Source organism: Martes martes (genome assembly GCF_963455335.1).
Source record: "Martes martes genome assembly, chromosome: 2".
Lineage (NCBI taxonomy): Eukaryota > Metazoa > Chordata > Mammalia > Carnivora > Mustelidae > Martes > Martes martes.
Genome location: NC_137889.1, coordinates 22235313 through 22262217, shown reverse-complemented (window position 1 = coordinate 22262217; position 26905 = coordinate 22235313). Strand labels below are relative to the sequence as shown.

The following is a 26905-nucleotide window of genomic DNA, read 5'->3' as shown; positions in this document are numbered from 1 at the left end:
ACTATATTCAGGCAATAATATAAAAGGAATCAGTATTATTTATTAATGGTTACAGAAAAATAAAATTATGTAAAAAGATTGGATTATCTGTTAAAATATTTTCTCTTAATGAGATTTTATTTCTATATTTTAAAATATAACAAGAATCAGAATATATTCTCATAATTTGAAGCTCCACATGGCTTATGACATGACATGAAATTTTATGTGGCTTGATTCAGTTTATATTGAAATGCATAAAAGTTTTCAGAAATATTTACTTACCATCTTTATCAACATTAAAATGTGCCACTTTGTGTTTAATATACATTTAAAATAGTGAGAATATTCTCTTCTTTAGAAAGACTAATGGCTCAATAGCTTTAAGCTTGACATAGACATTATAGGACTAATACTCCTTTTTTTCATGTTCTGATTTATTAATACTGAAATTCTCCCCTGGCTTGAAGGTTCACAAGATCTAGCTGAGTTTTTACCCTCAACATCAGCTGAAATTTTAGTATCAAAATATTACCGAGGAATTATTTAATTAAAAATTACTTTCGAATTGTGTGATTTTTTTAAAAAAGATAATTCACTCCTTTTTCCTCACTTGGAATAGATTTCTTTCATATATACTAAAGATCTGATGGTGATAAAATGTTGAAAAAAAAAAAAAAACCTAGTGAAGGGATCTTTTTATATGTCCAGAAAATGTTTTTAGTGGATATCATAGAACTGTGATGACCTGGCTTCCTACGAGATCACAACATTTGACTTCTTCCCAGCAAGTGCACATCTCTGAAATCTTTTATTTTCCTCCTCATATTTTGATGATTCCTTCCCTGAGTTCCCATAGCAATCCTTTCAAATTTAATTGTTGAATTCTTGTCACAGCTTCATTCCTAAATCAAATGCTCTCCAGTTCACTCAGTCCACATTCTTGCTTCCCTACCTTCATTCTGTTGTCCTCAAGAAATGCTACCTCCTAAGCAAGGGTCAATAATTTGTCATGCTTTGTTTTTGCCTAATTATCAAAGATCCCTTCATAGCATGCCCTCAGTCAACTAAACCTAGCATATATATATGAAATATATAGAAATACTACTACCAATAATAGCATTATTTCATACAATTTAAGTTTACAAAGAGCTTTTATGAGTTTTCTGATTTGATCAGGAACAAACTACTTTTTTTAAAAAAGATTTTATTTATTTCTTTGTCCGAGAGAGAGAGAGAGAGAGAGAGAGAGAGAAGGAGCACAAGTGGCAGGCAATGGGGGAAGCAGGCTCCCTGCTGAACAAGGAGCCCGATGTAGGACTTGATCCCTGGACCCCCAGATCGTGACCTGAACCGAAGGCAGATGCTTTACTGACTGAGCCACCCAGGTGTCCCAGGAACAAACTACTTTTAAATAAAAGTTGTCATGACTGCATGCATGAACAAATGTACTAATGGAGACCATCAATATTTAGAAACTAATAAGTACATGCTAGTTGTTTATATTAGTGTTATTTTAATGTAAGCTCAGGTAATATTTAGTGTAATCCAATAAATTCCAGATATATTACCACTCAAAAGTAAACAGGAACAAAAATGACAAGATCTAGTTCCTACCCTCCAAAACATGTCAATAACTAAATGGGAGTGAAAGTCATGGGGCTAGGCTTGGATTTAAACCCACTAAATTCACGTGAGAACTCTCATAATTAAAAACATCCATTGCATTTCTTCTCTGAAATCAAATTTCTCATTTCTAATGAAGTAATGCCCAGGTGGACTTTACAAAAAATTAATGAGAATTAAAAATCCAGGCGTGCCTAGGTGGCTCAGTTGGTTAAGCATCTGCCCTCAGCTCAGGTTGTGATCTTGGGGTCTTGGTGTTGGGCCCTGTGACAACAGGGAGTCTGCTTCTCCCTCTCCCTCTGCCCCTACCCCCAGCTTCTGTGCACATGCTCTCTCTCTCTCTCTCTCTCTCTCCAATAAATAAAATCTTAAAAAAAAGAATTACAAATACATAGCAAAAACAATCTTTATATACTATCTTTTAGTTTTAATATTTATGAGTTTAACCTTTATTTAAAAAATTTTGCACTATTGCCTAAGTTTTCATTTTATGTATCCTACATCACCTTTCTATATGAGCACCCACTGAGTACATTCTTTTCAGGGCTCCTGTTCAATAAAATGCAGAGTAAATTCAATGATCCAACATACATTCTTGAATAATTAAGTCACACTGATGATGTCACATTAAGGTTGCTGTGTGGTCCCTGAAGTTTTCTCATTAGCTAAGTAATGCGCCTGTACAACACCCTCCCAGCATGTTGTCATCTAAATTTGTGCCTCTGCTAATTTACAAATTACTCCATATTCTGAGCCTTCAGGTTATTTGCAAGTTGTCAAACCTAAAATAACCAAAAGTCTACTGGATCTTTTCTTGAGCAGATCAGCCTTCTCTTGACCTTTAGAACGTCTCACTTGAGAGGGCTTAAAAAGTGAACTTCTTTTTCAGACATGCAAACTTACAGAGCATATGGTTAAGGGGATCTCATTACGCTACCTTTGGAACAGACGAGAGGTTTATACCTGGGCTGCAGTGGCCCGTAATGAGTAATAAGTAAAACAAACTAAGCAATAACTCTTCAGGCAAAAAAAATTCAACGTGAAATAAGTTAATTAACGTCACCATACGAAATTTTATCCAGAGTGAGACATTGCTGTGAAAAAGGGAAGAGTGATAAAGATCATAAACATTCCTTGCTTTTCAAATCAATGGAGAAAAAAATAAACCATTTAAGAAGGGGTAGTGGCCGGGGCGCCTGGGTGGCTCAGTGGGTTAGGCCTCTGCCTTCGGCTCGGGTCATGATCTCAGGGTCCTGGGATCGAGCCCCACATCGGGCTCTCTGCTCGGCGGGGAGCCTGCTTCCTCCGCTCTCTCTCTCTCTGCCTGCCTCTCTGCCTACTTGTGGTCTCTGTCAAAAAAATAAATAAAATCTTAAAAAAAAAAGGGGGGGGGGTAGTGGCCATCTGACTAACAGTTGAGAAAGGAAAGCTAGACCGCCTACACCAACAAAGATTAGAAAATAAATTTTAGGGGCGCCTGGGTGGCTCCGTGGGTGAAAGCCTCTGCCTTTGGCTCAGGTCATGATCCCAGGGTCCTGGGATTGAGCCCCGCATCGGGCTCTCTGCTTGGCAGGGAGCCCGCCTCCCCCTCTCTCTGTGCCTGCCTCTCTGCCTAGTTGTGATTTCTGTCAAATAAATAAATAAAATCTGTCAAATAAATAAATAAATAAAATCTGTCAAAAAAAAAAAAGAAAGAAAGAAAGAAAGAAAATAAAAATAAAATAAAAAAGAAAAGAAAAGAAAAAATTAGAATAAATGTTCCTTCACCAGTTTTGTTACTTAATTATGATGTATAATGCCTATACCAGAAAGTAAATGAAATGGTATATATATAGTTTAATGAATTATTAGCAAATGAACACACATAAAACCCCTTCTCCGATTCAGAAATGGATGACTTACAGCCTCTCAGAAGCCCAGCATTCTTGTCCCCATTCACAGCATCACTTCCCCAGAGGTACAGAGGTAACTACTATTATGACTTTTGCGTTTATTTCCATTTCCATGCATACTTTTTACCACATGTACGCATCTCTGAAATAAGAGTCTACTCTTGCCTGTTCAGAACCTTATCTGACTAAAATCTTATGTGTTATTTGGATCTTGCCTCTTTTTTAAACAAGTTATAAGATGTATAAGATTGATCTGTACCGTTCCCTACATCTTTAGTTTGCTCATTGGCTTTGCTGAATAATATACCATTATGATAATAGTAGCCTTCAAATGTGGTCCGCTGATACCTTGTGTTCTCAAATCCCTTTCAGGGTGTCGGTGAGATCAGCGCTATTTTCATTGTAACAATATGAGGCTATTTGACTTTTTCACTATGTTTCATTTGCATCAATGTGTCAAAGTCACAGCTGGGTAAAATTGCGGGTGCCTTAATATAGTCAATGCAGTGGCACCAAGCTAGCCTTGTACCCCTTGCTTTCTTCACTGCCTGGCATTCACTGAAAAAATAATCCTGTCAGTTTCACAGCAGAGTAGCCTTGAGGAAGCCCTAAATGTTACTATGTTTTTAAACACAAAGCCCAAGTATGCTTTTCAAAATATTCAGCATGTTAAAATGGGAATATGTGGTGGCACCTGGGTGGCTCAGTGGGTTAGGGCCTCTGCTTTCGGCTCGGGTCATGATCTCAGGGTCCTGGGATCGAGCCCCTCGTCGGGCTCTCTGCTCAGCGGGGAGCCTGCTTCCTCCTTTCTCTCTGCCTGCCTCTCTGCCTATTTGTGATCTCTGTCAAATAAATAAATAAAATTTAAAAAAAAATGGGAATATGTGAAGCCCTCTTTCTTATACCAAAATATGAAAGAAAAACACTTGTGCAGTTGTCTGAATTGTTAGCTCAATTAGCCACTTTTTCATGAAATATGTTTTTACTTAAAAACCTATTGGCAGACACAATATGGTTATTGAGACGAGTATTTGACAGACATGTTCTCATATAAGAAAAAAGTGAGCTTACACTTCAAGAGAAAAGGGGGGATATATTTGTTGTCAATGACATAATTAGTATTTTAAAGCAAAAATTCGAAATTTTAAAAATGTCAGCTTGACAGATTCCCAAAACTTACTGACTTTTAAAATGAGGTCAATAGTGATATTTTTAAAATGTAATTTTTTAGAATATTGTATGAAGACAGGTATAAACATTTGGGAGATTTGCATAATAAACTGCATTCTCCAAATAACCCTACATAATGTTAGGAAATCAAGAAGAGAAAGTTTCATTCAAAGTGTAAGACAGGTCAATAGTTTTCAATATAACAGAGGAAAAAACAGTTCGTTAATAGGGCTTCAGATTAACCTTTAAGATTAACCTTTAAGAAATCAACCCTTGGGGTGCCTGGGTGGCTCAGTGGGCTAAGCCTCTGCCTTCAGCTCAGGTCATGATCTCAGGGTCCTGGGATCGAGCCCCACATCGGGTTCTCTGGTCAGCAGGGAGCCTGCTTCCCCCTCTCTTTCTGCCTGCCTCTCTGTCTACTTGTGATCTCTCTGTCGAATAAATAAAATCTTAAAAAAAAAAAAAGAAAGAAAGAAAAAGAAGAAAGAAAGAAAGAAATCAACCCTTGATGGAGCACCTGGGTAGCTCAGTGGATTAAGTGTCTGCCTTCGGCTCAGGTCATGATCCCATGTCCGGAGGTGGAGCCCTACATAGGACTCCCAAGCAGGGAGCCTGCTTCTCCCTCTCCCCACTGCTCATGCTCTCTCACTAGCTTTCTCTCTCTCTCTCTCTCAAATAAATAAATAAAATCTTTTTAAAAAATGAAAGAGAAAAGAAATCAACCCTTGTCAAATTGTGGTGTAGTATCAACATAGAATAACCACAATTGTCTTAACAGCTTTTAAAATACGTCTTACTTTTCCAATTATACATCTGTATGTTTTTTTCATATACTTTAATCCATGTAACATATCGCATCAGTGGAATGTAGAAGCTGATATGAGATTTTCCAGCTGTCTTCTAATAATCAAACATTAAGGAGATTTACATTTTGCACAAATATAAAGCAGCAGTTGGTTTTTTGTTTTGTTTTTTTTTCCCTGTGTGGAAATGTATTTTTCATAAAATATTTATGAATGTATGCAGTGGACTTATTATTATTTAAAATAATAATTTAAATCTTCAATTTTAATTTCTGATATAAATATTAAACTCACCTAAAGAAAGCCCTTGGGTGCTCAGTGATTTGTAAAATTTTAAAGGTTTCCTAATAAGAAAGGGTTTGAGGAGTGCCTGGGTGGCTCAGTGGGTTAAAGCCTCTGCCTTCAGCTCAGGTCATGATCCCAGTGTCCTGGGATCCAGCCCAGCATCAGGCTCTCTGCTCGGCAGGGAGCCTGCTTCCTCCTCTCTCTCTGGCTGCCTCTCTGCCTACTCGTGATCTCTGTCTGTCAAATAAATAAATAAAATCTTACCCCCCCCCCAAAAAAAAGGAAGGAAGAAAGGGTCTGGGAATCAGTGCACCACAGTATCTATTCATTTTATTCCTAATAGATGTTTGAGTTGTTTCCAACTGGGCCTGTTACAAAAACATTTATTTGAAGATTAGGTTTGGTTACATCTCTTCCTGCATATGTGCAAGGATTTCTTTGAGGTGTTGGGATGGTTAATTTCATGTGTCAACTTGGCCAACCTGGGCCTCGGGTGCCCAGATTAAACAATATTTCCAGGTGTGTCTGTGTGAGTGTCTCTGCTGTTTGAGATTAGCATTTGATTTGTGGACTCAGTAGAGTAAATTGCCCACCTCAGAGTATCAGCAGGACAGGGGCTAATCCCCTGGGGGCCTGAACAGTATTTGCACAAGTGGCTGCTCCTATTCTCAGGCCTTCAGACTTAGGCTAAATGATGCCCCTAGCTTTGCTGGAACTCTAGCTTGTAGATGCCGGATCATGGGACTCTTTAGCTTTCCTAATCACATGAGCCAATTTCTCTTGGCGAATCTCCTTTATCTATCTATATCTACATCTATATAAAGAGGGATATCTCCTACTGGTTCTGTTTCTTTGGAGAACTTTGACTAATACAAGTATATACTTAAAAATGAAATTATTAAACTAGAATATCTTCTATTCTTTTATATCTTTTATTTTGTAGGAATATTTCATGTGGTCTAGAGATCACATTTTTTTCATGTTAGGTAAATCTAAGTATTTTTCTCTCAACTCTGTGGCTTTTCTTATCATTTTCCTTACTAAAATATTGTTTATATGATAGTGAGTTGAGAAAGATTCTTTGAACCAAAAAAGAAGCACAAAAAACAATCATAAAGGATTGATGGTTCTAAAAAAAAAAAAAAGATAGTTCTGACTGTATAAAAGTTTTTAAAAATCATGTAATAAAAACACCACAACAAGCATAATCAAATGCAAAAAAAGGAAATAATTATAATAATAATCAAAACATAAGAAATCATGGTTCTCTGTACATAAGTTCTCATAAAATCAATAAGAAAAAAAAATTTCAAAAGACTATGCAATGGGTAAGAGATTCATAAATTAATGTAAATTTCCAACAAACTGAGAAGTTTAGGTTAACCTAACCTACAATCAACGAAATGCATAAAACATATTCATAAGAAAAAATTGTAATTATTTAACGGCAAAGTTAAAAATAGCAGAACAAACTTAAAAGCGATAAAGGTTTAAGGAAACAGGTCCTTGCTTCCATGAACTGCTAATGGAAAGGCAAAATGGTACAGTTCTGGAACACAACTTTGGTATTGACCAAATTAAGTTTTAATTTTAACTCAATGAAAACTACTCTTATCTATATAAACAATACGATTAAACATATGTTTTTGTGTCATAATGTTGAAAGATATATGAAAACCAGCAATAATCTCACCGCATAGGAGAAACCATTATAAATATTTTGGGGTATTTACTTTTATTCTATTATATATGTATAATTTTCAGTGGAGGCAGCATTGAAAGAGTATGGGGTAAGAAAAAAAAGAAAGGAGAAACATTAAAAGTGTCAAATTGCCTGGAATAACTTTAAGTTCACATAAATTTTCCCTTTGCTTTGAGATTTTAATCTGTTGTCTGCTAAAAGCAATAAGTTAACTGAAAAAAAAGCAGTATGTTAACCAGAAAATATGATTGCGATCCCTGCCGGTGGAATACTAATTAGCATTTCACCATATATAGATGTAGATGTGTGTATGTATACATCTGTGTGTGTCGATATGCTTTCTAAATAACTTGTAATAGTTATCCTCTAATTACATAATTTTAATCAGCATTACCATTATTTTTATTACGTTATCAGATTAGTTCTCTATGTTGTCTCATTTGATGTCTGTTCATCCCACCCTTCTTCTAGAAGGAGAGTGAAAGCAAACAATAAACAAATAAAAAAACTACATTTAACATTTTCCAAACCTCCTCGGAGATTGAGGCTGGTTACAAAGTCTCCAGCTGGAATAATTCTTTCACAAATCAGAAGGTGGACGTGTGATAGAGGCTGTCCTCCTGGTGTCCTTGCCCAGAGCTTCCGGCAAGCAGCTACATGGAGCTTTACACCTTTCCTGCCTCAAAGGTCTGGAGAATGGTGTTCATTCTTCAGGTCCCTGGATGAGAGAATCAGTTGAAGAGGCAGAGGCCTGGGCCTGTTTCTTTGGGCCCAGATCCCTCCAGGGGAGACCTTAAGGTGGTAGGTCCCCAGGGAGTCCATTTCTGAATTGTTCTGGGAGACATTCCAAGAGCCGCAACCTAGATTTGGCCCCTTTCAGCTCTTTCAACAATTTTGTGGATACCTTATTGTTTGAATTAAATACTTTTCTTCTTAGGGGTGCCTGGACAGCTCAGTAGGTAAGCATGTGACTTGTAATCTCAGGGTCATGAGTTCAAGCCCCACGCTGGGAATAGAGTTTATTTTTGAAAAGTACTTTTCCAGGACACCTGGGTGGCTCAGTCAGTTAAGCATCTGCCTTTGGCTTGGGTCATGGTCCCAGGGTCCTGGGATTGAGCCCCATTGAACTCCCTTCTTAGCAGGGAGTCTGCTTGTCCTTCTCCCTTCTGCCTGCTGCTCTATCTGCCTCTCGCTTTTGCTCTCTGTCAAATGGATAAATAAATCTTAAAAAAAAAAAAAAAAACTTTTCTGCTTAAAATTCCCCAATACACTGAAACGTATAGGTTTCTGTTTTAGTGCATTGAACTCTGAGTTAAATTAAAAATACTTAAAAGTTGATAAATTAATAAAAATAACTCTATAAGCAGAGTTTAGCAAATTTTTCTCATTAAGGGTCATAGTAAATACTTTTAGCTTTTTGGAACATACACTGTCTAACAAATATTCACCTCTGAAGTTGTAGTAAAAGCAGCCATAAATACTATGTAAATAAATTGTCATGACTGTATTCCAGTAAAACTTTATTTATAAAAACAAGCAGTTGGCCATAAATCGTTGACCCATATATAAGGATAAGATCATGAAGGTTATAATAAACATTTGAGTCAAATATCTTGAGAAACATAAATGTGTTTTTTAAATGAAATTATATTATTAAATTCTATGACTGAAAATAGACACACATATTTCTATAATTTTCCTTTTGTTTTAGTAAATAACAGAAAATGTGATTTTGAGTTCCTGTGTTTCATGAACAAGATGACATTCTTTTTCACAGATTCTGTAAATATAATGAAATTTATTTCATTTTAAAGATATTATAAAATATTTCTGAGAGTTCTATAAAATTCATTTTATTTGAAATTTGAGAAAATATTCTTAGTGACATTTTGTGAAACTGAAGATTTACAGTGTTCTATTTTATTTGAAAGAGGTAAAGTTGCTACTCTAAGAAATAGGATTTTTAATACTAACATAAATGTATTTTTTGCATATTTATGGCACGATGTCATGCCATTTTCTTTGCAATGTGTAATCCATTATTGAATAAGCTTTGCAATTACAAGATTCTAGTATGCCTTCCTACCTGAACTTCCACTTTTCATTGCCTTAGCCCCAAAATGACTCAAATGAAACTGTGATCTCCCAAATACTCAGGAAAGCAAGGAGAACCTCCTATTGGTGAGTACTAACAAAGTCTTCCACATACAAGTTTCCCTTCCAGATTTTAAATGTAAAGACAGAAGTGTTTTATTGTTACATTTATTTTACCCACAAGTCTTTCAAAGTATCTAACTCATAATAGAGCCTCAGTAAACATATTTTTGAAATGCAGGTGATGTCAGAGAAGTTGATATGTACCAAAAAGTACAGCAAATACACATTTCAAAGGCCCCAAAGTCGACACCAAAAATTAAATTATAATGACATCACAACAAGAATTATTATAATAATACCAATAATGCTAATTAACACTGAACGATTATTCCCTCTGTGGAAGTGATGCAGACAGACTGAGTCACAGAACCCAGGGAAGGGTCCCACAGGACCCGTTAAGACGGTCCTTGGCTTCAGGAAGGAAAGAAATCAAATGTGAACCAAAAAAGTGAAAACAGAGTTTATTAAATAGTGTAAGTGACGGGTAGAGAATAGCAGACAGAACATCTGGGAGACTTGGAAAGGAAAGGGAAGGGGTTTATATTAGGAAAAGATCTAGGGTACCTGTCCCTCCAGGGATCCAGGTAGGGTCCAGTTGAAGGTGAGTGTCAGGTTAAGGGTGGATTGTTCTATACCGAAGGCAGCATTGATGAGGGAGCAGGAGGCTGACTGAGGACAAAGCAAAAGCTGGCACCTTGCACCCCCTCTCCATCCGCTCCCCTCCGTAATATGTGTAGCATTCCTCAGGAACCCCTGACCGCCATAAATGAGAAACAAATAGTTAACTTGCAGAGATCACGATCCTGCAAGACAGGAATCTCCCAACTATCTTGATGTTAATGGCTTGCCAAAAGACAACATTGATCAAGCCTCAGGTATCCCGGCACCTTGTAGGCCTTTAGCATATGAAAGCTCCGTTGAAACCTCCCTTTCCCTCACCTTCCCCCAAGGCAGGGTACATAACCTGCCATCCCTCACAACCCTGGCAGCGGCTCTTCCTGCCCATGGGTTCTGTGCCTGTGCTTTAATAAACCACCATTTTGCACCAAAGATGTCTCAAGAATTCTTTCTTGGTCATCGGCTCCGGACCTCAACCCACCAAACCTCACTTAGGTTCTAGAACTTCATCAGCATGAGCCAAACTTGAGTTTGAAGCTAATGTTCTGGATCATGTTTGGGATCTGTTCTTTTTAGGTGTTATCAGGTGTTTGGGGCCAAGGACAAAACTCAGAGAATGAATGACTTTTTTTGCTTCTCCCCTGAAGTGGGAACATAGCTTCTTTGGCTTATTCAGAGGCAAATTATGGAGCATGGGAAAAATGGCAGAGAAGGAACCTTTCTAAAAATGGAGCCCCTGTCCTTGCTCAGCGGGGAGATGCTTCTCCCTCTGCCTCTGTCTGTCATTCTGCCTGCCTGCTTGTGCTCTCTCTCGTTCTCTCTCTCTGACAAATAAATAAATAAAATTAAAAAAAAAAAATGGAGCCCCTGAGTGAAATTAGTCAAGCATAGAAGCCAATTATTATATGGTTTCACTTACTTGTGGAGCATAAAGAATAACACGGAGGGCATGGGGAGATGGAGAGGAGAAGGGAGTTGGGGGAAATCGGAGGGGGAGATGAACCATGAGAGACTATGGACTCTGAGAAACAAATGGAGGGTTTTGGAGGGGAGAGGGGGTGTGGGTTTAGGTGAGCCTGGTGGTGGGTATTAAGGAGGGCACGTATTGCATGGAGCACTGGGTGTGGTGCATAAACAATGAATTCTGGAAAACTGAAAAAATAAAATTAAAAAAAGAAAAAAATAAATTAGAAAAAAAATAAAAATGGAGCCCCTTCAGTTTCCCTACTTCAAAAGCACAGCTATAAAACTCATTTAATTTTCACAATCCTGATAGCTTTCTCTTTTATCCTTGTTTTAGAGATGAGGGAAACTGAGGCACAGTAAGATTAAATACATTGAGTAAAGTCCCATAACTAATAAGTGGTGTTTCTGGAATTTGCAGCCATATAGTGTGGCTTTAGTTTTTCCCTAGATGTTTTAATGTTTGACTTTATAAGCAAAGAAGCTGTGATGATTTACATAACAAGAACCCTTTCAACCACTGTAAGATTTCAATCATTAATTTAAATTGCTGAATTATCAAGGGCAAAAAGAATTCTGTCAGGGGATAAAAGTAAATAAGAGAATAGAAAATGCAACAACCCATTTCATTTACAATCAAAACCAACTCCTCAGTTAAGGTTACTGGGTAAAATGGCTTGCCAATATTAAAAATCAGCTACTAAATATAAGAAAATATGGTTAATTAGTTAATATTTCCTAAGAAATTGCTCCTTTAGGAAAAAAATTTAGTATTAATAAAGAGGATTCAATGATGGTTTTTCATTTTCAAATTTTAATATTTTAATTTGCTATTAACAGTTGAACAATGGACATTACTGAGAAGGTTCTAGATGCCAGGTGCTCTCATACGTTCTTTACAGATAGGAATTTATTCAATTCTAAGTTGTTTTTTTAATCCTCATTTTACTGGTAAAAAACAGAAGTAAAATAACTTGCCTGATGTCACAGTTAGTAAATTCCAGAGGCAGGATTCCAGGCTCCCAAGGTTAGCATCCATACTTAATCTGGCATGCTATTTAAATAAGATTCTTGTGCATGACAATGAGTAAATTATCATAAGAAAATAAAAATATTTAGTCCCTGGAAAACAGTGAGGATTTCATAATGTGTCTCTTGAATAAATAACACCATGTTACTTTACTGAATAGTTTTTACTAGCTGATTTATAGAATTTTGTCTTTAGTGGTCCCACTTTCCTCCTTTTCTCCTATGTTGTATGAATATAGCAAGTGATTTGAATGCAAGGAATTTATTTCGAATGTAAATATGATAATATCAGTAACAAATTTCCTAACAATTCTCCTTAATCTGTCTTACCCAGTTGATATTTTAAAATGTAAGTAATGCAATGTTTTTGGTATAGGTTTTAAAAACAAGCTGGAATATTTAAAATGCCAGTGTGTACCATAGTAAAAAAAAAAAAAAAAAAAAAAAAGAATAAATAAACAGACAAAATCTCTTCCATATGATGTAAAAGCAGCCAGGGAAGATTGTTCCCTTTGGTGAAGATCAATGCCATGTGAAGTCTGTGTAAATTTGTTGTAAGCATTATGACAGATGGGAAAGAGCTCATTTAAATTTCAAAAACTTTTGCCTCACAAAGGAATTTTCCTAAGGTAATTTGTATTCACATCTAAATAATAGAAGGCTCAAGATTAAGCATGCAATTGCCATTTATGTTACAAAGAAAAATGCAATCTTGAGCAATTTACATTAGTTTTATTTCTTCATTTTTCTGAATCATCCTCTTCTTTGAACTATTATTCAAAAGATGGTGGTGCTTTTTGTCCTTTGTGGGGTATCCTTCACTTTGGCTGATGATAAAAAATTGCTATTTCCTTTCATCCTTATTATCATATTCATGGTTCGCCTTAGTTGGGTGCTTTTTGGATGACATCCGTGCCCTGTAGAGAGCCGCAGGACTCCATCAGATCTGTTCAGGCACCTGAACTAATTAACAAAATTCTAACTATTCTTTTTATCCTAATTTGGTAAATTAAGGTGTTTACCTCTAAGTTGGTAGGGATTGAGTGAATATTTTTAAACGGATCGTTATTAAAGATCACAAAGCATATCTCATATCCATGTTATGTTATCTAATGAGAAGAAATAGAATATCATCAATTTCCATGTAAGAATCTATTTATTCAAACTGCCTATGATTCAGGAGAGAGAGCATGCCATTTAGAAAGCTACAATTGGAACAGTGTAAACTATTAGCATTTTAACTCTTAACAATTGAATTGAGAAAGAGGGTGGAAAAAAAAGAAAGGAAAGCTTCTGGACAATGGTGATTAGCCAGAGAAGAGTAATCAGGATTCTTGAGACTATCTGGTTTCTCTACATCAGCTTCTATTTGGTTATATCAAGTATCATCAACACTACAATAGTAAGAAGTTTGTTTAATGTAAGCAGCAAACAACTTTAGTGAAAGATTGTCTGGTGCCTCCCACAATCAGCAGGAAAGCTGGAGAACTCAGCCTGAGAAAAAGGCATGAATCAAAGACAAAGCACACAGGTCCAAACCCTCTTTGACTTAAGGATGATGGCAATACCACCATCAACACAGGATTCTTAAAAAAAATCTTCCTCTACACCCTCATTCCTGCCATTGCCATGGATTTTTTTTTTTTTTTTTAACCTATCCTAACAACTTTGTCATAACAACTCAAAACCCAGGCAGGACTTAGTCTTGGCCTAGTCTGACTCACAGCATGCACCCCAGTTATCAAAGAACAGGGAGAGAGACCCTGGAGTTTGCATGGTTGGGGAACCCAACATCTCCAAAAAGATGGTCACAGTGGGGAATTTACCAAATATGGAAAAGGTCTCTAATGCCATTTTATCAGGAGACAGAGGCCCACATGGATCATCATTATCAGATTTACAGATAGTACAATATGTCAAAGAAGGATAAGTTGTTCTGATTCAAACTGAATCTTTTACCTTCTGCTAAGGCAGTTTCTGTCTCTTAGCCTTTGTTTCCTGAGTTCTAAACTGGGATAATATTCTGTCCAGAACATAAAGTCATTATAAAGAAGGAAATGAGATAAACTGTGTAAACATTCTTTCATCATTTTTTCTTCCAGTCAAAAAAGTATCGAGGGATGCCTGGGTGGCCCAGTCGGTTAGGCATCCAACTCTTGATTTCTACTCAGATCATGATCCCAGGATTGTGAGATCCAGCCTAGCATTGAGCTCACGGTGGTCATGGAATGTGCTGGAGATTCTCTCTTTCCCTTTTCCTCTGCTACTCTCCCCTCTCTCCCCCCAACAACAACAACAAAAAGATGTATTAAGGGCCTATTATGTGTGAGACAAAAATGCAAAAAAAAAAAAAAAAAAAAAGAGTAGTAAAAATTGATGCCCTAAACAATGTATAAATGTGAGATATTATTATCAACACTCTAATTTAAAAACATATTGAGAATACGCATGCCCTTATTTATCATTCTGTTTAAAAAATAGGACAAACAGATGAAAAGTTAAATGATGGATAAATATGAAATTTAGGACAGAAAATTAATACAGAAGTACCCCCCTACTAACACTCCTCTTCTGAGACATATTCCTTCTCCCAATCCAACCATCCAGTTTTTGTGGTGAGTAAGGGACAAGTGGGGCTAGGTAGGGAAAGATAAGTAGGGGGCCATGGAATTAGGCTCACAAAAATTCAAAAATGGGGGCGATGAAACCAGACATAAGGGAACAAACCAGACCACCCTGTCCTAGGTGTCAGAGGTTGGGGTCTTGTTATAACAGCTACTAGTAACCAGCTAAGAATTCCGGACCCTAAAAAAGAAGCAAGCCATTGAAGGTATTACCACTACCCCTTACTCAATGATGCTATCAATAGAAATGTCAAAAAGATTTAAGTTCCCTGGGTAGCTTTCTATAAAACACTATTCCTAAAAGCCTTCAGTGGCAAACCTATCAGGACCCTTCTCAGGCCTGAGAGCTTTTTCTGTATCCTTGCTTAATAAACTTCTTTCACTTTACTCACTGTTCGTTTGTCTGGGAGATTCATTCTTCAGCTCCGTACGTAAGACAAGAACCCACCTCTCCCACATCAGTGAGAGACAGTCTTACAAAACTCACCTGTAGACAAAAGTGATTGGTCTAGTAATAAACCCCTCACCAAGCCTAACCAATCAGAGCTCATTCCTGAAGCCTTTAAACCTAGAAGCATTTATAAAATATGCTACTTGATCAGAAGCAATATTGCATGGTATACATCAGGGGTTTTTTGTCTTTGTTTTAAGATTTTTTATTTATGTATTTGAAACCAAGAGCACGAGGGGGAGGGGGAGGTGTGGGTTGCAGAGGGAGAAGCAGACTCCCCATGGAGCAGGAGTAGGGAGCCCAACAGTGTGGGGCTGGATCCCAGGATCCTGAGATCAGAACTTAAGGTAGATGCTTAACCGACTGAGCCATTCAGGTGCCTCTACATCAGTGTTGAATGACGGTGTCAGTGTATCTGCTGACCGTGGAATTGGGAGAAGTACTGAAAGCAGAAGAGGCAACTCCCCATCCTAAGCAAGTGTTTATCCCAATGAGATCATACACTCTTCCTTGGAAAAGATCCAGTGTGATCAAGGTGCCATCAGGCGACTGGTTGGGCATATCAGGATGTTTCAGTGTTTGCATCTGCTGTCGACAAATCAAAAACTCAGAGGCAGAAGTATCTGAATCAGCCGTGTGAGAGAAAGCCCATGTAGTTCAGCCTATGAATCACTTCCATCCCTGTTGCAACATTACTTTGTGTCTGCAGTGGCTGGAGTATAAACCTTTCACCAGAGAAAGTCATCTTGGCAACCAGATGATTGGAGAGCCATGGTGGATGCCCTCTAGTGGACATTTATATGGGAAATGAGTTTTTGTGACCTTGCCCATTCTGAAAATTTCATTTCCATGTCCTTCCCCCTGAAATAACCACTTTGCAACATTAATATTTGATTGTGTCCTGATCTCACTAGTTCTCCCAGGGGTGCAATATGGCTTTTGGATTACTATCCTGGTGGGAAGGGAGAAGTTTCTGTGGCTTCTATTTGACCCCTTCCACCAAGAGAGTTTTTACTCCACAGATCAAGAAATAAATGTGAATTCTGCCAACTGTTAAATATATTTTCAATACACATTTTGTGTCTGGGGAAATAACCATAGGATGGGTCTGTGGTCCCATAGGGTAAACAGTGAGATGGACTTGGGCCAGAACATTCCACATGCACACAAAATGGCCTGAGTTGAGCCTCTATTTAACAAGTTTCTCTAAGTCACCTTGGTATATTGCCTCAGAATGCTCTGGAGATGGCGTCAAGGGAAACTCCTGATATAGTTGTTCTTAACTGAATTGTGTTCTCCAAAAATTCAAATAGGACTCACCCCTAGTACCTGAGAATGTGACTGTTTTGGAGATAGAGCCTTGAAAGAGGTGATTAAGGTAAAATGAGGCCTTAATCTAATATGACTAGTATCCTTATAAAAAGAGGATATTTGAACACACAAAGAGATGTCAGGGGAGTGTGATCACAGAGGGATGACCATGTGAAAAAGAACCAAAAGGAGAGAGACTCAGGAGAAATCAAACCTTGATCACCTTATCCCAGTGGGATGACCAACACCTTGATCTTAGACTTCAGCCTCCAGAACTGTGAGAAGTAAAGTTCTACTGTGTAAGCCCTCCAGTGTGGTGCTTGGTTATGGCAGCCCTAGCAAATGAACACAGTCCTGTATTCATTTTCTACTGTTGGAAAAACAGACACAAACTTCGTGGATTAAAAGAACACTCTTACAGTTCTATAGGTTGGACGTTCAAATGGATCTTACTGGGTTAAAACCACATTATCAGCAGGGCTGCTTATTTTCTGGAGACTCTAGGGGAAAATCTATGTCCTTGCCTTTTTTAGCTGCTAGAGGGCAACCCCTCTCTTTAGCTTGAGACCTTATATTTCCATTATCAAAGCCTGAATCCCTCTGCATCCCTGGCCATTCTTCCATGCACACATCACTTGCTCTGATTTTCTTCTTCTCCTTCCCTTCTCTACTTTTAGGGATCCTGGTTATCACACTAGACCCACTTGGATAATCCAGAATCATCTCCCTATTTGAATGTCAGCTTCTCAGCAACCTTCATTCCCCTTTACCCTATAACATAACATTGTCCTGGGAATTAGGATGTGGATAGCTTTCTGGGGAGAGGTCATTATTCCGCCTATCCCAAGTCCTATGACCAAGTTTCTGGGTTATCCCTCAAAGGGTCCATCATTTTAAAAAGTTGTAGATTTTTGTTAACTCTCAAAGTTCAGGCACTAGCTAAGACATTAAAACCCCACATTAGGGACCCCTGGGTGGCTCAGTAGGTTAAGCATCTGTCTTTGGCTCCATGACCTCAGGATCCTGCATCAGGTTCCTTGCTCAGCGGGAAGCCTGCTTCTCCTTTTGCCTCTGCCTGCCGCTCCCCCTGCATGTGCGCTTTCTCTCTCTCTCTCTGCCAAACAAAATCTTCAAAAAAAAAAAAAAAAAAAAAAAATCCCCACAGTATTAAAAGCTAGGTTTCTGCCTACCAGACTAGGAAGTTTCTGCTTATATAGGTCATTGTAGATCCTTAAAAGGCCACCCAGCTTTCCTAGACAATCAATATTTAGTTCATTTCTAGACAATTCAGATGAGGCGAGAACTCTCCTCTCTTTCACAAATCTCCAGCTGGGCTGCCCACCTGCCAACCCTCATCAGAAGCCCAAGGTCAAGGAAGCCATTGGTTTTAGTACAGGAAGTTCAGCCTCTTGGGGAAAATAGAAGGGTGGGGCAAGGTAAGAAGTGGGTCTGCTGTAGTAAACAAGAAAAATTCAAGCCCACCATCACCCACATCAAGCCCATTATCAAGTCTCATTACATTTGCCTTTTCAGATATTTCTTATCTCCTCCTCCCCATGCCCAACACCAGTCGCATCCACACTTCTTCCAACTTCCCCTGCACTTTTGCAGTAACTTTCTAACTTTACTTGCACTCAGTTGAACTTTCCACCTCCAATTTATTCTCCATGTTGCAAAGGCAACTTTCCAAATCCCGATGTGTTCATTCACCCCACTACAAAACCGAGGTCTTTCCACTGCTCTGAAGTTAAAGAAAAACTCAACCCACTGGCATCCTACTTCTCAGCCTTATCTTGTTTACCATCTTTTGCCTTTTTTTAACCCTAGCCACATGGGTCTTGTTTTGGTCTTTGGGTCTTTGATGTCCTTCATGTTCTTGTCTCCCTCAGGCATTTGAATGATCTTTTCCCACCCGGGTGGTTCTTTCTTTCTCTTCAGCCATTCAGCTTCCACTCCTTCCTCTTGTCTGAATTCTCTTCTCTGCGTCCCGAATTACTAGATACGCGGTATTGCTCTTTGCCTCACAACACATCACCAACCTACCATTTTCAGTCTTTTCTGTGCCCCAGAGGAGATGCCAGAAACTGCATTGCTCAAAACCACCTTCCCCAAAAGGCTCCTGGTTAGAGTCTGTGGTGCTCTCAAGAGACGTGAAAGGCAAAAGACAAGTGAAGAGCTCTTCGTTCTCTGATAACATTTCTGTCATTTTAGATTGAGAAGGTTTCACTCTGAGAAGAGGATATGGAACAGGTGAAATTGCTGCACATAAATCTCCACCTTCCTCCCGTTCCCTTGGCTATGGTACAGATCCCACTTTCTTCTTGAGCACCTGGGCTGCCGTCTCCTAAATCCGGGAGACTTCTGGGTAAGAATCCGCTTAATGAATTTTGCTCAGGCATCAGTTACTGGACACTTTTTTACCAATTTTAAGCTTATTGAAACCACGTGGGTCTGCCACTTTTAACTCTGAAGCCACACTTCCCTAAATTCAGGGCAGTGTGCATTCGGGTTTTTAAAATATCACTTAAGAATGAGCTCACATTTACTTTTTTTTTTTCTTTCAAACTGGTTATTTTCGTGTCATTAAGACATGAATCACGAGGGAAGGGCGAATCGTTAAGGTTGCTTTGGGGAGACAGCTGAGCTTACGAGGAAATTAGTCACTAGTACATCGTGCACGCTGTACCCCCTCCACTTCCCTAAGGGCCCAAGGATTGCGTGACTTTTAGGGCCTGGCGTGCATTTTCTTGCGTTTTTAGCCTGTGTTTTAATTTTGTGTTGAAAGTTAGAGACGACAGATCAGGTAATAGGCACTGAGGTTAACAGGCCTGTTAGTGTGAGCTTTTATGATGACCTGGCTAGGAACTGCGTTGTGCTTAGTTATCTGCTGTATCTGTAGCTGGTCAGGGGCTCAAAATCCCTCTGCTCTCCTTGTTTCTGTCTCCTCTGCTGACTTCAGTTTCCCTACACACTTCCCTTAAAAAAGAACCTTGAAGTTCTTTGAGCCCTAATTCACTGTCATCACCCTGGAGCCCCATGACTGGGGTGGTGAGGTATTTGGGAAGGGAAGGGCTCCATAATCCGGGACTTAACCCCAGGACTGTGCCCCTCACACCTGTTCCTATCTTCTCCCCCTCAGGAAGCTGGAGTTGGGTGATTACCCTCCCCCCTGACCAGGTGAGATAAGGCTCTGGAGAAGTCTTCATTGTGGACAATGCTCTGGGTGTGTTTAAAAATGGTTATCTTCCCCCTCCTTCCGCCCAAGGCCCTGGGTGATTTCCCCGGGCTCTTCCCTATAAAAACCTTGTGGGGACCCTGGAGGTAAATCCCAGAAAAGTGTGAGGGTTCCCTAGGGCTGCAGCCCCAGGAGTCTCTGACAGTAGTCTCCGCTAGTCCTCCAACAGTTTGTCAAAATTGCCAGTTCAGTGTTTTCACTAGTTTGTGGCTTCAGCGGCTTCTGTCCCAGGTAAGCTGATCTCAGCTATGTGCCTTTGTACTTAACCTGTCTAAAATGTGGGTGGCCCTTGGCCCCAAAACCTCAGTTTCTCTGATGGCTCCACAAAAAGACATTCGTTTTCAGCATGTTCAGCTTTTTTTCTTTTTTTGTTTTGTTTTGTTTTCCAAGTTTTAGGGTTTGTTTTGTTTTGTTTTCAACTTTTTTCTTGGCCTTGGGACAGGAATGATGACATACTTTCAAGCTCTTCACATGTTGAGGAGGGACCTAGAAATCTTTACTGCACTTTCTTTTATTTTTATTTATTTATTTATTTTAAAAGATTTTATTTATTTATTTGACAGACAAAGATCACAAATAGGCAGAGAGGCAGGCAGAGAGAGAGGAAGAAGCAGGCTCCCTGCCAAGCAGAGAGCCCGATGCGGGGCTCCGTCCCAGGACCCTGGGACCATGACCTGAACTGAAGGCAGAGGCTTTTTTTTTTTTTTTATTTGACAGAGAGAAATCACAACTAGGCAGAGAGGCAGGCAGAGAGGAGGAAGCAGGCTCCCTGCGGAGCAGAGAGCCCGATGCGGGGCTCGATTCCATGACCCTCAGATCATGACCTGAGCCGAAGGCAGAGGCTTCAACCCACTGAGCCACCCAGGCGCCCCATGCACTTTCTTTTAAAACCTAAGTGTGGTAAAGTACATTGTTTCTCAAAGGAATGTAATTATATTGGTCCCTCCACCTCACTGAGTGTTTGATATATTATTTCATCACAATTTTATGTTAAAACAAACATAAATTTAGATCTAAATTCCACAGAATTTAGTTCCTAAGCGCCTTTGAAATACGATGCATTCATAAATTAAATTAAAAATCCTACAAAAATACTGAAACTTGAATCAACAATATCACTTTAAGATTGGGTGGTTGAAACAAAACTTTTTTTTAAGGATTTTATTTGTATTTATTTGAGAGAATGAGACAGAGAGCGCACACAAGGGGTGGGGGTGGGGGGCAGAGGGAGAAGCAGACTCCCCTCTGAGCAGGAAGCCTGATGTGGGGCTCCTCAGTCCTGGGACCCTGAGATCATACTCTGAGCAGAAGGCAGACGCTTAACAGACTGAGCCACACAGGCGTCCCAAACCAAATCATTTCTATTAGATTTCATAAAAAGAAGGTGGTGTTTGGTTCTGATACCACACTTCAGACTCAACTTCAATGAATACTTCAGTAGGAAACTTTTGTTTATATAAAGTTATCTAAAATGTTACTGATAACATCACGGCTTTGCTTTTTTTCTATTTATAATCATCTAACAAAGGTCTGCTAGAATGCAGTTTTTCTTTTTCTTTTCTTTAAGATTTTACTTATTTATTTGAGAGAGTAAAAGAGATAGCGAGAGAGAACATGAGCAGGGAGTGGGAGAGGGAGAAGCAGACTCCCTGCTGAGCAAGTAGCCTCAATCCCAGGACCCTAGGGTTATGATCTGAGCCAAAGGCAGCCGCTTAACCGACTGAGCCACCCAGGTGCCCTAGGATGGAATTTTTTAATATCAGTTTTGATGAAGCAGATTTTGGTGGTTCTTTAAGTGCATTATATTCACATGGAGAGATGTGTCCATTGCAACATTATGAAAACCTGTATTTAAATCACTGCTTTGGATTCAGAATACAAAAAATGTTATCTTTGCAAATTAATCGCATAAATATAAGGTATAGCTTACCTTATCACTAATGACCTATTACAATTTTAGATACATAAAAGTATCTCTTAATGAGTTTAAAAAATATATATGTATATATATATTTAGTTCAGCATGTACATATCTCTACCACAATGAGCCTCATGAAACTGAAGTCAATTTTTTAAAAAATATTTTATTTATTTATTGGACAGAGAGAGAGAGATCACAAGTAGGCAGAGAGGCAGGCAGAGAGAGAGAGGAAGGGAAGCAGGCTTTCCGCTGAGCAGAGAGCCTGATGCGGGGCTCGATCCTAGGACTGTGAGATCATGACCTGAGCTGAAGGCAGAGGTTTAACCCACTGAGCCACCCAGGCGCCCCACTGAAGTCAATTTTTTACTGTAAAACTTTATTTGCACATTGGCATAATGTTACGTAGCCTTCACACCAAACACATATGTTCACAAGGAACCTAAATGAAGCCATTGGAATCCCAGGGCAGTAACTGATAACTAAAGCCACTTTGTAGAGGGTCTGATATGTACCCATGTTTGTGGTTCGCTTTCCAAGACTCCTGAGAATACATACCCTGATCTCAGATTGAGGAAAAAAAAATGTCTTTCATCTTGTTTAGAAATCAGACTTTATTGGATTTGAGAACCAGCTCTGATGACTCATAGTTCTGTGATCTTGAACAGTATACTTAACGCCTCCAAGGCTCAGTTTCTTAGTTGGGAAAATGACCTAACAAAGTTGCTGTGAAATCCAATGGAATGATGAATGTAAAGCTGCAACTTCTTGACATTCCTTGTGTTCTTTTAGTTAATCATCAGCTGGACCTGAACGTTTTCCACCCAGTTCTCTGATAAGGCATCTTCCATATAGTAAGACATAATAGCTAATATCATTTTTATGTAGTATAATAGTAACATATACATATATATAGTTGACTCTTGAACAACGCGTGGGGGTTAGGGGTACTGACTTTCCAACCCTCCCAACACACCTGAAGATATACATAAGGTTTGACTCCCCTAACATTTAATTACTAATAGCTTACTATTGACTGGAAGCCTTAACAATAATGTAAACAGTGGATTAACACATATATTGTATGTTTTATGTATTATATATATACTATTCTTGTAATAAAGTACACTAGAACTAAGAAAATAATATTAAAGTCATAAGGAAGAAAAATACACTTATGGTACTCTACTGTATTTACTGAGAAAAATCCATGTGTGAGGAGACCCATTTTGTTCAAGGGTCATCTGTAATGTGTGTGTGTGTGTGTTGCGGGGGGGTGGGGGGGTGTATACAAATACACAGAGACCGTGTGGCTGAGGATTGTGGAAATAATCAAATAGAGAAAGAAGTGGTTCACATTATGGAAGTAAAAATACATACTTACAATATTACAGAGACATCCTAGAAATACAGTCCACTTGGACAGAAATAAATCTCATTAGGAGAGAATTTTGGAAAGTTGATGTCTTAGCTTCTTTTTCCCAGAGTCTGACTTTTCTAATCACATAGTGTTGACAGGGGCACATAAATTTAACAATATATGAAGGGGTTCTTAAACTGATGATATTTTAAGATGCCAAAAGGACCATATTCTATAATATAATGTATTTACAAATGATTACAAAGGAAATAGAGTGAGTTCTGATGTGCGTCTCCAGTTCCTTTTCACTAAGAATTTGGTGATAAATTTAAACTAATGTGATTAAGGAGTAGCCTAACAGCCCTCATGCTGATTCAGTCTGCACCCATGACTATGATCCTAACTTCTTGTCCAGAGCTGACTGCCTAAATGGCTCTTCTGCTCGCTTAAATGCCTCTGGTACTATCACTGTTAACGCTTGAAGAATGGCCGTATGATACTGTTAATTTCTGTCTCCCAAGCACTGTGTGCATTGTTCCTGCACCTGCAGTCTTTCTATCAGACCTATTGTCTTCTGAGATCGTGTTCTGTGGTGTCCGTGGGCATCGTGGCAAGACTGTTCTGGTGATCTCTTTGTAGGAAGTATGATCCTTCCCTGTTAGAAGCACCAAGGAGTTTCTAGAAAACAGTCAACACTCTCCCTCACAACAATTAGATCTAAAAATTAGCTCATTAATATAATGTTGTATGTTTTGTGTGTGTGTCCTACTGGAATTTGAATGTGATCAAATGAGATGCAAAGTGTAGAAGGTGGTAGAAGGTGAAAAAACTTTCTTTCCTCGAACCCCATGCCTGGGACCTCTTTCCTTCACTATACTCCTGGGGAAATCAATGAATTGTTAGGTGCTCAAAAGAGATCTCTAAGTAATGTTAACATCAGTATAGATAGAGCTGGGAAGTGAATATTATCGGATTATTACTTTTAGTAGGGATCCATCTCCTTCCTTCATGTGTTTTGTGTTTGAAGCTAGATATGAGGGATATACATTGAGTCTTCCCTCAGTGTAGAATATGAAAGAGAAGGTAATTAGAATTAATAGAAGATAAAAAGATTAAACAATAATAGAAAATGAGAACATTATAGAAGGCGTACGGATTTTATAAAAAGGGAAAAATTAATCTGCCGCACATGATTGACCCTGTTACAATAACCCTTTGTTTCTTTTTCATTTTACTTCTCCTCTTTTGTAATATCCTAAATGGGAAGAGGAATGAGTTATCTTACAAATTTAGATTTTGCAAACTTGTGCACTGATGAGAGTACTATTAAAATGCATTGTTAAGAAAAATTTTCAGGACACAAATGTGTCATTTCCTTTCTTCATGAACCAGATGCTGAAATACTATGTGATAAAGATTTTAGGACTCAACCGTAGAGAGGGAAGTGGATAAATCAGTGCTGCTGTCTTTAGGACAAACGGTAAAAGAAGTTTATTTTAATGTTTTTCCAAAATTGCTTCCATTGGTTATATGGGTCTACTTTGTGTCTGTGTGTGTTTGTGTGTTTGTGTGACAGGTGAGATGTATATATACATATATGTTTATATATATAATCAATAACTTTTGGTAGCATTTTTTATCTGTCACTAATAATTTGGTCTGATTGTTTCAATGATTAAAAAAAATAGAGATTTCTGCTAGGTTTTCTATGAGTGAAAAATGTATGTGCATAAATATATATGAAACATGCTAAGTACTTCATAGGTTAAACTAGCAAGAAGTTTTTAGCATATAATTGTCCATATTTAAAAAAAAATTATTGACCAGGGGCACCTGGGTGGCTCAGTGGGTTAAGCCTCTGCCTTCGGCTCAGGTCATGATCTCAGGGTCCTGGGATCGAGCCCCACATCGGGCTCTCTGCTCAGCGGGGGGCCTACTTCTCCCCTCTCTCTCTGCCTGCCTTGCTGCCTACTTGTGATCTCTGTCTGTCAAATGAACAAATAAAATCTTTAAAAAAAAATTATGGACCTTATTCAAGATGTGATTGAGGCTCTTTTAATTAGTCTCATTTTCTTACTTATCATATAATACCTGTATTTGCTTATATAACAAATACCGGTTGGATATTTACTATAGGCACTTTGCTGAACTAAACATAAAGAAGGGATCAGAAAAGTAGAACATAGTCTGTCTTCAGGAAGTTCATGATCTAAGGCAAATAAGCATAATATAATCTGAACACCTTAAGTATTTGTAAGGGTGCTATAGATAACTACTGTGGGAATGTAGGAGAGGCCAACATTACTTGGGGGAGAGGATTTGAGAAGGTCTTCATGGAGATATTTAAATCTAGGTTCATTTTGAAGAATGGTTGAGATTTACACAGCATAAAATGGGGGTTAGCATTCTCATTGGCCATGTGAGAATAGTGATAGAAAAGTCACAGAACTGAGATTGTGTTTTATGCAGTATTTAGGAGCTAATATTCTGCCAGTACAGTGCCTGTATTTAAATCTGGCCTCCCTACTTCCTAGTTGTATAACATTAACTAGTTACTTAAACATTCTTGCTCTTAGTTTCCTAAGCTTGTAAAATGAAAATACTGCTATATACCTCATGGAGAGTCTGTGAGGGTAAAAAGAAGAAAAGTCCATATATTTAAAAAAAAAAAAAAAAAAGAAGAAGGTACTTAAAAATAATTATTTACTGAAGGTACCTGTGTACCAGCCAATTTACGAGAATTATTTTAAGTTTTCATAATAATTCTTTCTTACATATATAAAGGAAGTGCAATCAAATCAATTAAAGTATTTGCTAAAGGTCGCAGAGCTGGGAAATGGCACAACCAGGAATCAGACCTAGACTTCCAGTTCAAGGATGAATTCACTACCAAGGATCAGCATCAATGGCGTCAGGATATTTCCATTCTCACCTTAATCCCTTTTATGGATATATTCCTTAAGTATAAAGCTGTTGGTTTTACAAATACATTCATTCAATTCCCATTCATATATATTTTTGACTGTTTGTACAAAATCAGAGTTTTTGTTTTTAAATAATAGGAAACATAACAGGGTTCTTATTTACCCCAAATCTTAAAGATGAAATTAAGGGTTTGATGGTAAATCTGATTTGGAACAGTCTTAGAAGAAAGAATGTACCTTAAATATATATTATGTATAAAGACTTTATTCATATCTATATAAAGGAAGTTCCACTGGGGCTTTACAAGCAACTGATATGAATAAACAAAAACTTTAGAAGACAAATAAATATATAATAAGAAATAATAATTACATGAAATATGTCTTCTACGCTAATGCTAAATAAAACAAAAGCCACTTTGAGATATAATTTAACTCCTATCAAAATCTAAATGATTCTAAAATAAATATTATTTCTGAGTAGTGGTAAATTTGGCTGAAAACTGCCATACTCCTATATGACTGGAATATAGTAAATTTGTATGATCTTTTGTAAGAGTAGTCAGGCAGTAGATACCAGGAAGTTTAAGAGAGTTTCTTTCACCTGGTAGTTCAACATGTAGTGAATTATCCTGAAGAAACATTTAAGATTAATAAAACTAAATTATGAACATATTTATAACATCATCATCTATATTAGTAAAACATGGCTCTCGAAAAGAGAAGGGAAAAATTTCTTAAAAATAACATTATAGGAAAATGACTACATAAATAAGATAGATACATTTGATGCATTACTATTTGGCCCATCAGTTTAAAGTTGAAAAAAAAATTAAAGTAAACAAATATTGATAAGCT

At 38.0% G+C, this 26905-nt stretch overlaps 1 protein-coding gene across 2 annotated transcripts in view; it reads left to right on the top strand.

The window, feature by feature from the left end:
• The first annotated feature begins 24513 nt into the window (after nucleotides 1–24513).
• The window catches only part of MSR1 (macrophage scavenger receptor 1), a 79484-nt gene continuing 77092 nt past the window's right edge, over nucleotides 24514–26905 (top strand). The window contains exon 1 of one of the 2 annotated variants that reach the window (XM_080796887.1): nucleotides 24514–24603. The gene's annotated coding sequence lies outside the window, so the exon portion shown is untranslated. The remainder of the gene's footprint in view (nucleotides 24604–26905) is intronic. The other variant, XM_080796886.1, reaches the window with a different exon arrangement.